Source organism: Coregonus clupeaformis, chromosome 7 (genome assembly GCF_020615455.1).
Source record: "Coregonus clupeaformis isolate EN_2021a chromosome 7, ASM2061545v1, whole genome shotgun sequence".
NCBI lineage: Eukaryota > Metazoa > Chordata > Actinopteri > Salmoniformes > Salmonidae > Coregonus > Coregonus clupeaformis.
The window spans coordinates 72,581,552-72,593,698 of NC_059198.1; the positions used below are offsets into that span (position 1 = coordinate 72,581,552).

The 12,147-nt window shown below is 45.2% G+C and overlaps 1 pseudogene; it reads right to left on the reverse strand.

The window, feature by feature from the left end:
• Positions 1–12,147, reverse strand: part of LOC123481017 — a 118,471-nt pseudogene extending 106,324 nt beyond the window's left edge.

Below are 12,147 nucleotides of genomic sequence, written 5' to 3' on the forward strand. Positions count from 1 at the left end.
TCTAGTTCTATTAATCAACATTAGAACAGGTCTAGTTCTATTTCATCAGCATTAGAACAGGTATAGTTCTATTCACCAGCTTTAGAACAGGTATAGTTCTATTAATCAACATTATAACAGGTCTAGTTCTATTCATCAGCATTAGAACAGGTGAGGATTAAACCGAGCAGACCAGGTGCCCAATGCCCATCACTACATCTATCTAATGTAAGAATGGATGGTCCGATACTGGAGTCAAGGCCAGGGACAGGGGATGGATTCACTACTTTCCCAAAACAGGGGCCCATAGGGCGCTAATTACTAAAGTATTCATTACCTTGGATTACTTCACATTGTATTGTGTTACAAAGTGGGATTAAAATGTATTTAATTGCCATTTATTTGTCAAATTCGATCTACTCAAAATATTCTGTAATGCCAAAGTGGAAGGAAAATTATTTATTTTATTTTAAAGATTAATCAAAAAATGAGATAACTAAAATATAGTCGTTCCATAAGTATTCGCCGCCCCTTTGTTCCCTGGGCCTAAATACGTTCAGCAGTAAAATGTGACTTAACAAATCACATCATAAGTTACATGGATTCACTCTGTGTGAAATAATAGGGGTTGACATAAAGTCTCCCTGGAGTGGCGAGTGGTTCAAGGCACTGCATCGCAGTGCTAACTGTGCCACTAGATCCGGTTCGAATCCAGGCTCCTGTTCGAGCCGGCTGTGACCGGGAGACTCATGGGGGGCGGCGCACAATTGGCCCAGCTGGCCGTCCAGGGTAGGGGAGGGAATGGCCGGCAGGGATGTAGCTCAGTTGATAGAGCATGGCGTTATGCAACGCCAGGGTTGTCGGGTTCGTTTCCCATGGGGGGCCAGTATAAAACAAATATGTATTCACTAACTGTAAGTCGCTCTGGATAAGAGCGTCTGCCAAATGACTAAAATGTAAATGTTAAATGATAATTTGTTAATGACTAACCTTTCCTCTGTCCCCAATAATCCTACAACATCTGGAAGGTCCCTCAGTCAAGTATTGCATTTCAAGCACAGATTCAACTACACAGACCAGGAGCTTTCCGGGAAGCCTTTCATAAAGAAGGGCAGGATTGGTAGATGGGTAACAATAACACATCAGACATTTAAATATACACTAAAATTTACAGAAGTATGTGGACACCCTTCAAATGAGTGGATCTTCGCTATTTCAGACGAAGTTTCAAACTGCCTCTGGAAGCAACGTCAGCACAATAACTGTTCGTTGGGAGCTTCATGAAATGTATTTCCATGGCCCGAGCAGCGCAAGACACAAGCCTAAAATCACCATGCGCAATGCCAAAGCGTAAAGCTCACACGCCATTGGTCTCTGGAGCAGTAGAAAAGCGTTCTCTGGAGTGATGAATCATGCTTCACCATCTGGCAGTCAACGGACGAATATGGAGTTTGGCGGATGCCAGGAGAACGCATACCCGCCCCAATGCATAGTAGCCAACTGTAAAGTTTGGTGGAGGAGAAATAATGGTCTGGGGCTGTTTTTCATGGTTCGGGCTAGGCCCCTTAGTTCCAGTGAAAGTAAATCTTAACGCTACAGCATACAATTACATTCTAGACGATTCTGTGCTTCCAACTTTGTGGCAACAGTTTGGGGAAGGCCCTTTCCTGTTTCAGCATGACAATGCCCCGTGCACAAAGTGAGGTCCATACGAAATGGTTTGTCGAGATCGGTGTGGAAGAACTTGACTGACCTGCACAGAGCCTGACCTCAACCCCATCGAATACCTTTGGGATGAATTGGAACGCCAACTGCGAGCCAGGCCTAATCGCCCAACATAGTGGAAAGCCTTCCCAGAAGAGTGGAGGCTGTTATAGCAGCAAGGGGGACCAACTCCATATTAATGCCCATGATTTTGGAATGAGATGATCAACGAGCAGGTGTCTACATAATTTTGGTAATGTAGTGTATATTTAAGTTAATAATTATCCTGTGGGTGATGTATTAAACCACCCAGACACATCAAAAGATGCAGTCGCCTTCTGAACTGAGCTGCAGGACAGGAAGGAAACTGCTTAGTGATATCACCATGAAGTTCATTGACGATATTAAAACAGTTACAGAGTTCAATGGCTGTGATGGGAGAAAACTGAGGATGGATCAATCAACATTGTAGTGACTCCACAATAATGGATTTAAAATGAAGGCACTAAAGAAATACAGTAAGAAAAACACACCAAAGGAATACACTTTTTGGCCTAAATGCAAAGCCTTATGTTTAAGGCAAATCCAACACAACACATCACTGAGTAACTGCTTCCTTATTTTCAAAACATGGTGGTGGCTGCATCATGGTATGGGTATGCTTGTCATCGGAAAATACTGGGGAGTTTTTCAGGATAAAAAGAAACGGAATGGAGCTAAGCACAGGCAAAATCCTTGAGGAAAACCTGGTTCAGTCTGCTTTACACCAGACACTGGGAGAGGAATTCACCTTTCAGCAGGACAATAACCTACAACACAAGGCCACATCTACACTGGAGTTGCTTACCAAGAAGACAGTGAATGTTCCTGAGTGGCCAAGTTACAGTTTTGACTTGAATCTGATTGAAAACCTATGACAAGACTTGAAAACTGCAGTCTAGCCACGATCCCCAACATCTTGACAGAGCTTGAAGAATTATAGGTAATATTGTAAAAGAAGAAAGTGGAAGCCCCACTAGAGAGAGAGAGAGAGAGAGAGAGAGAGAGAGAGAGAGAGAGAGAGAGAGAGAGAGAGAGAGAGAGAGAGAGAGAGAGAGAGAGAGAGAGAGAGACAGAGAGAGAGAGAGAGACAGAGAGAGAGAGAGAGACAGAGAGAGAGAGAGAGAGAGAGAGAGAGAGAGAGACAGAGGAGAGAGAGAGACAGAGAGAGAGAGAGACAGAGAGAGAGACAGAGAGACAGAGAGCGAGACAGAGAGAGAGAGAGGGAGAGAGAGAGAGAGAGAGACAGAGAGAGAGAGAGAGACAGAGAGAGAGAGAGAGACAGAGAGAGAGACAGAGAGAGAGAGAGACTTGGAATGACTTTGGCATCAAAGCCAAAGAAACTGAATAATATTAAGAAATGCTATAGATGGAAGGAAAGTAGCTTAGTGGTTAAGAGCATTGTGCCAGTAACCGAAAGGTCTCTGGTTCTAATCCCCGAGCCGACTAGGTGAAAAATCTGTTAATGTGCCCTTGAGGCAAGGCACTTAACCCCTAATTGTCCTGTAAGTCGCTCTGGATAAGAGCAGTCTGCTAAATGACTAAAATGTAAATGTAAAAATGAAAGTAGTGTCGAAACCTACCAAAAACAATTAGGCAACAACAAATTCAATCCCTTTTAGACAACTTCCTGGACAAAACATTCCACTGTAATAGTGAAGGTGTAAACTTGAAGTAGAAAACCTAAACAGTATATTTGACCTCTCAGCTTCCCTAAAATCGTAAAAATCTCTAACAGAAAACCGAAGAAAAGTAACAATGACAAATGGTTTGATGAAGAATGCAAAAAAACCTAAGAAAGAAATTGAGAAACCTATCCAACCAAAAACATAGAGACCCAGAAAACCTGAGCCTACGCCTTCACTATGGTGAATCACTAAAACAATACAGAAATACACTACGGAAAAAGAAGAAACAGCATGTCAGATATCAGCTCAATGTAATTGAATCATTCTGGGAAAATTGGAAAACACTAAACAAACAACAACATCGAAGAGCTATCTATCCAAAACGAGATGTATGGAAACCACTTCTCCAATCTTTTGGCCCTATAACAAAGAACAAACTTCAAAAAAATATACATGATCAAATGCAAATCAACTACTTTGCAAAAATATCCTCAGTGTACAACGAAAAACACCAAATAATGCATGCAGAGCAAGAATTAGGCCGATACCCGCTTAATTCATCAAAATCCAGAAGAGAGCCGTTAAATTCTATAACCACTTAAAAGTTAGAAGCGATTCCCAAACACTTCCATAACAAAGCCATCACCTACAGAGAAATGAACCTGGAGAAGAGTCCCTAAGCAAGCTGGTCCTGGGGCTCTGTTCACAAACACAAACAGACCCCACAGAGCCCCAGGACAGCAAAACACAGTTAGACCCAACCAAATCATGAGAAAACAAAAAGAAATTACTTGACACATTGGAAAGAATTAACAAAAAACTGAGCAAACTAGAATGCTATTTGGCCTGACCTGACCACTGTGACTGACCCAAACTTAAGGAAAGCTTTGACTATGTACAGACTCAATGAGCATAGCCTTGCTATTGAGAAAGGCCGCTAGGCTATCTACGTCACTTGCTTTGACAATGTTAACATATGTTTCCATGCCAATAAAACCCTTAAATTGAAATGAAATGAATTGAGAGAGAGAGAGAGAGAGAGAGAGAAGAGACAGACAACAATATGAGAGAGAGAGAGCAGCGAGAGAGAGAAAAGAGAGAGGACGAGAGAGAGAGACAGAAAGAAAAAGAAGAGAAGAAGAGAAAAAAGAAGAGAGAGAGAGAGAGAGAGAGAGAGAGAGAGAGAGAGACAGAGAGGCAGCAGAGAGAGAGACAGAGACAGAGAGAGAGAGAGAGAGAGAGAGAGAGAGAGAGAGAGAGAGAGAGAGAGAGAGAGAGAGAGAGATAAAGAGAAAGATGTAGTGTGCCTGTGGCCAGGGTATTTCCAGAGAGTAATTTTCCACTCCCGTGGTTTGATACAGCCTGTCTTCTCATGTGGGCTTCACTTCTAACAAGCTCCCACCACAACCAAGACCACCAGCTATTATCATAGTAGAATATGATTCTGGACTGGAGCTTTATAATCCAGGACTACAAGACGCACACTGCATGCACGCACGCCCCCCCCCCGGGATCGTCTCCCACGCGTACCAAACAAACCACCCCACACACACACACACACACACACACACACACACACACACACGCACACACAGTGCTTCACAATACAGACACTACAAGCACTCCTACTAGAGCAAAGTTGGTCAAATACATCGATATAAATCTGATGCTGTACTTCAAACTTCTACACCCACACACACACACACACACACACACACACCTCTCCAACACTGCCACACACACACACACACCTCTCCAACACCGCCACACACACACACACACCTCTCCAACACCGCCACACACACACACACACCTCTCCAACACCGCCACACACACACACACACACCTCTCCAACACCGCCACACACACACACACACACACACACTCTCCAACACCGCCACACACACACACACCACCTCTCCAACACCGCCATATACTGTATATCTCTTACCTTTTTCTCCCCGTCTTTCCCATTTCCACGTCTCTTCCCATTCTGCTTCCGGGCTCTCCAGTCCTTTCTCTCAGCCCCGGCCCCAGGCCCGAACAGCTTCTTAGCCCACTCATCCTTCTGCGTGGTCAGCCTGGGAGGCTGGGGGCAGGGGCAGGTCCCCAGCTGGTAGTGGAGCCCTGTAGCGGTCGGCAGGTATCTTGTTCATGGGTGGAGGAGGGTGCTGCAGTTAGCTGACGACCAGTAGTCTGTTGACTCAGCGAAGGACTCCTGATCGCTACACAGCCCTGGTCCAACGCCTTGTCCCCGTGTCTGTCCTGCCTGGCCTGGTTGTCCAGCTCTCTCAGGACATTGGACTAACCAGCGTTGAGACTGATGGTGCTGCTGGGTCTAGGCCAGGCTCTGCTCTCTCCGCCTCCTCCTCCAGATCCTCCCCTCTATCTCCCCTCTTCCCTGGCGGGTAGTGGTGGAGTGAGGGGTGGGAGGAGTGGAGCCTGAGGGGGATGGCAGGGGGAGAGGGTGGGGGAGGTCGGCGAGGTAGCCGTTGTTGTGGTGCGGGGGGGAGGAGGGGGAGAGGGGGCCAGGGTTGACACCGGGAGGGACTTGGTTCCAGCCCTGGGCCGAGGAGGAGGAGGGCTGTCCCAGTGGCGTGGACCAGGGTTATGGTTGTGGTTATGGCCTCCCAGGTCGACCAATAAAGACACCGTTGGTTACTCTTCTCTTCTGGCAGGAAGTTACCGGATGTCGCCTGTCGCTGTTGCTGCTGGTGCTGTGGTTCTGTTAATAACAACAACAATAATAACAATAACAAATAATAATAAATAATAACAACAATAATAACAATAATAATATAATAATAACAATAACAACAACAACAACAACAACAATAATAATATAATAAATAATAACAATAACAACAACAACAACATCAACAACAACAATAATAATTGAAAAGTGATGTATAAATAATATTCAGACCTGGATTTCAAAAATCTGACAAATATTTCAAATATTTTCTCTGTGCCTGGTTGAGCTCGGCTGGCTTAATAAACCAATAGAAAAAGGCCCAGTCGGTGCTCCAGACTCCAGAACACAGTGTTAGTATTTTGGACATTCAAGTTGTGTCAAAGCTCTGCTAAACTAAACCAAGACAGGAAAGAAAACAGCATCCCATTTGGAATGAAGGTCAGATAACAACAGACGTAAACACAGTCCTGACAACCTACCTGCTGCGGGTCGTTGTCCGGATCGACGAACGCCCGCCCCCGGACCCCTCAATATTCTCCCCATGTCCCGGTAGAGGACAGACACAAACTGCAGTAGAGGCTGGGAGGTCGGGGGAACTCCAGACACCCCCGTGTCATGGTCTGGGGGTACTATTCAAACCCAAACCTCCTGGCCACACCCACATGGACCTGGAGGAGGAGAGGAGGAGGAGGAGGAGGAAGAGAAGGAGAAAGAAGGAGGGAGAAGAAGGAGAAGGAGAAGGAGGAGGAAAGAAGGAGGAGAAGGAGAAAGAAGGAGGAGAAGGAGAAGAAGAAGGAGGAGAAGAAGGAGGAGAAGGAGAGGGAGGAGAAGAAGGAGGCGGAGAAGGAGAAGAAGAAAAGAAGGAGAAGAAGGAGGAGGAGAAGAAGAAGGAGAAAGAGGAGGAGAAGAAGGAGGAGGAGAAAGAAGGGAGGAGGAGGAGAAGAAGGAGAGAAAGAGAAAAGAAGAAGGGAGGAGAAGAAGACGGAGGAGGACGAGGAGAAGGAGAAGAAGAAGAATGAGAAGAAGGAGGAGGGGAGAAGAAGAAGGAGAAAGAGTGAGGGAGAAGAAGGAGGAGAAGAAGGAGGAGGAGGAGAAGAAGGAGAAAGAGAAGAAGAAGGAGGAGAAGAAGACGGAGAAGGATAAATGTATGTTTTGCTTATTCTAACCCCTCTCCTGAAAATATGGTCGCTTAGTGTATTTATGGTAGGTTTTATCTATAGTAGTGAATTACAGTTGCCATAAATATTCAGTTTACAGTCTGCATCGCTATCAACAGAAAAACCTCCTAAATCCCATTTTAGCCTCCTCCCTTTTAGTTGTTAAAGAATTTAAACCAGTAAGTCCTCTTTATGTACTGGTAACATTCCAGGCCAATAAGTCCTCTTTATGCACTGGTAACATTCCAGGGCCAATAAGTCCCTCTTTATGTACTGGCCAACATTCCAGGGCCAGTAAGTCCTCTTTATGTACTGGTAACATTCCAGGGGCGGTAAGTCCTCTTTATGTACTGGTAACATTCCAGGGCCAGTAAGTCCTCTTTATGTACTGGTAACATTCCAGGGCCAATAAGTCCTCTTTATGTACGTAACATTTCCAGGGCCAGTAAGTCCTCTTTTATGTACTGGTAAAATTCCAGGGCCGGTAAGTCCCTCTTTAATGTACTGGTAACATTCCAGGGCCAGTAAGTCTCCTCTTTATGTACTGGTAACATTCCAGGGCCAGTAAGTCCTCTTTATGTACTTGGTAACATTCCAGGGCCGTCAAGTCCTCTTTATGTACTGGTAACATTCCAGGGCCAGTAAGTCCTCTTTATGTACTGGTAACATTCCAGGGCAGTAAGTCCTCTTTATGTACTGGTAACATTCCAGGGCCAGTAAGCCCTCTTTATGTACTGGTAACATTCCAGGGCCGGTAAGTCCTCTTTATGTACTGGACATTCCAGGGCCAGTAAGTCCTCTTTATGTACTGGTAACATTCCAGGGCCAGTAAGTAGTCCTCTTTATGTACTGGTAACATTCAGGGCCAGTAAGTCTCTTTATGTACAGGTAACATTCCAGGGCCAGTAAGTCCTCTTTATGTACTGGTAACATTCCAGGGCCAGTAAGTCCTCTTTATGTACTGGTAACATTCCAGGGCCAGTAAGTCCTCTTTATGTACTGGTAACATTCCAGGGCCAGTAAGTCCTCTTTATGTACTGGTAACATTCCAGGGCCAGTAAGTCCCTCTTTATGTACTGGTAACATTCCAGGGCCAGTAAGTCCTCTTTATGTACTGGTAACATTCCAGGGCCAGTAAGTCTCCTCTTTATTGTACTGGTAACCTCAGGGACGGTTTTCCCCTAGCGTGGAACTTAGGCTCACCAGTGTTTTAACCATGCATCTTTCGCATATAACGGACAAAAGACGTAACATGCGTTTCCCAAACACCACGCAGAGAGAACAGTCGCTAAGCGTGACGTTGGGGAGCATGATACTAACACGATCGAAAGAAAGGCAGCACTTCTCTCCAGATCAGCTTTCTCAATTCAAATCTTACCTTAACATTAGAACTATTTCACAATACTGACGACGGATCAGCTCCTAGAGAGATATTAACCACTTACGGCTGCAAATATTCAGAAGGCGTCTTATTCGTATTTCTTTTTTGGACCCCCTTTTTTCCTCCCCAATTTCGGTGTTATCCAATTGGTAAATGTATGCACTCACTAACTGTAAGTCGTTCTGGATAATGAGCGTCTGCTAAATGACTAAATGTAAAATGTAAATGTAGTTACAGTCTTGTCTCATCGCTCGCAACTCCCGTACGGACTCGGGAGAGGTGAGAAGGTCGAGAGCCAGGCGTCCTCCGAAACAGGACCCTGCCAAGGCGTCACTGCTTCTTCAACACACCGCTCGCTTAACCCGAAGCCAGCCGCACTAACGTGTCGGAGGAAACACCGTACAACTGGCGACGAGTCAGCTTGCAGGGCCGACCCGCCACAAGGGAGTCGCTAGGAGCGCGATGGGACAAGGACATCCCGGCCGGCCAAACCCCCCCTAACCCGGTACGACGCTGGGCCAATTGTGCGCCGCCTCATGGTCTCCCCGCGCGGCCGGCTGCAACAAGCCTGGGATCGAACCCGGGTCTGTAGTGACGCCTCAAGATGGGCTGCAGCGCTCAGACCGTTGCGCCACTCGGGGGAGGCCCTGGGTATTCTTAGTCTAATGCTTACCCAATAAAAACGCACCTAAATCACCGATTTGGCACTTCATTGCGTACATGTTATAGGGCTACAGATCATCCAATATATTGAGACAAATGACAGACAGTAGCCTACAAGTAGCAAAATAGAACTCAACTGATTGAACATCAAATGTATTTCAATGTGACTGAAATAGGCCTATAGAGCCTAATGTATTTATAATTTAATGCAGTCATCTCGGTTTTCATTTGAAGCATATTTTTATACGTCGCTTGTTTGGTGTCAATTGCAAAAGACATTTGGCAACTTTGTATTTTGTCAACTTTGTTCTGGTTCGGCGGTCACAGAGAGACGGATAAACCATGTGATTCTATGTTTGAAGTGGAGATTTTCTGTGTATAAAGTAACGTGGGAGGGGGAAAGCATCTTAACTATGCACTCCAGCTGTTCCACGAGTGGTCTAAGGGCAGGCGTTAGATTACCAGTCGTTTTCAAGTGCAACGTTGGGTTTTGGGAAACAGCTCGGAGATTTAACGATGCTCTTACGAAGGTTCTAACGATGAAATTAGCCTTAAGATGCTTTTTGGGAAACCGGGCCCAGGACTCTAGGACCACAAATATTCAAAATAACTCTAAAGTTTCAGTAATTGTATGTTTGTAAATGTTAAATATGGCAGTTTAATTACGGATGTTATTATTAGCTTGAGAGCTTTGAAAAGGTTTGTGGGTATTTTCTTTGACCGGCCAACCCTACCTGGTGATGACAGAGTTCGGGTCGACTATGAACACGTGACAGGGAAGTCTCAGCCCGCCCTCTTCTCCCGGTTACCATTGCCATAGTGACCGTCGTCGTCATGGGAAGGAAGGCCTGCATGGTGACCAGTCCGAAGCGTCGGGGCCGGGGCAACAGGCGCGAAGGCTAGCTTCTGCGAGGGTAGGTAGCAAGGACCTGTCTCCTGTCACTGCACAGCCGCACTCACAATCGTGCATCACCTGGGAAGAACAACATATAGAGTTACAATCCCTTCTATTTTAGAAACACACAGTCCTCTATTCCAAGAATAAGCCTTTATAGTCCTTCTTTCCAGAGGAAACAGAGATTGTTTGTTTTTGTAACAACGACCCCGAGACCCACCCACAGGTTAGAGCACAGGGTCAAAGTACCATTTAGAGATATGGCATCTAAACATTTCAATCAACCAACCACCCACCCACCCACCCAACCAATTAACTAACCAACCAACCAACCAACCATTCAACCAACCAACCATTCAATCAACCAACCAACATCTCAATCGAATAAACCAATCTACCAATCAACTAACCATCCATTCAATCAATAAACCAACCCACCAATCAACAAAACCAACCAACCAACAACATTCAACCAATAAACCAACCTACCAATCAACTAACCAATCTAACCATTCAATCAATAAACCAACCCACCAATCAACTAACCATTCAATCAATAAACCAACCCACCAATCAACCATTCAATCAATAAACCAACCTACCAACTAACCAACCAACCAACCAAAGGTTCAACCAATCCAAAGTAACCCGTGCCCTTCAATGAGGACCAGGGAGTGTATCTTCTGTTCTGCCCTGAGTCGTCTCATGCTTCCTCTGATGGCCTGCAGACTGTCACTCTCCAGACTAGCCCCTGTAGAGGCCAGCTCTATGGAGCCCAGGTACCCTACCATCATACCCACGTTCAGGATACCCTCGCTGGGATCCAGGCAGAAGTCCTCCTTCCACCTCCACCTGGAAAGAGGGAGGTAGTAAAGAAATTACTCCAACATTCACTGCTGTAAAACCTAGCTGATAATGTAGTTGTGTGGGTATCAAACCTAGCTGATAATGTAGTTGTGTGGGTATCAAACCTAGCTGATAATGTAGTTGTGTGGGTATTAAACCTAGCTGATAATGTAGTTGTGTGGGTATCAAACCTAGCTGATAATGCTAGTTGTGTGGGTATTAAACCTAGCTGACAATGTAAGTTGTGTGGGTATCAAACCTAGCTGATAATGTAGTTGTGTGGGTATTAAACCTAGCTGATAATGTAGTTGTGTGGGTATCAAACCTAGCTGACAATGTAAAGTTGTGTGTATCAAACCTAGCTGACAATGTAGTTGTGTGGGTATCAAACCTAGCTGATAATGTAGTTGTGTTGGTATCAAACCAAGCTGATAATGTAGTTGTGTGGGTATCAAACCTAGCTGATAATGTAGTTGTGTGGGTATCAAACCTAGCTGACAATGTAGTTGTGTGGGTATCAAACCTAGCTGATAATGTAGTTGTGTGGGTATCAAACCTAGCTGATAATGTAGCTGTGTGGGTATCAAACCTAGCTGATAATATAGTTGTGTGGGTATCAAACCTAGCTGATAATATAGTTGTGTGGGTATCAAACCTAGCTGATAATATAGTTGTGTGTGTATCAAACCTAGCTGATAACGTAGCTGTGTGGGTATCAAACCTAGCTGATAATGTAGTTGTGTGGGTATCAAACCTAGCTGATAATGTAGTTGTGTGGGTATCAAACCTAGCTGATAATGTAGCTGTGTGGGTATCAAACTTAGCTGATAATGTAGTTGTGTGGGTATTAAACCTAGCTGATAATGTAGTTGTGTGGGTATCAAAGGAAAGGGGGATACCTAGTCAGTTGTAAAACTGAATGCATTCAACTGAAATGTGTCTTCCGCATTTGAATCAGGAGGGGTAGTAGGACTCTGGTCAAAAGTGAATAGTGCCATTTGGGACACATCCTCAGTATTCACCTGGACCTCTGCCTCCTGCAGATGGAACCCGTCTAGGAACACGGAGTCATCGGTCATTAGAACCCTGGCCATCTCCTCCTCAGAGAGCAGGTTGGGGTTGCTGCGGGACGGCCCGGCCGTTATGAGTACGGGGGGAAC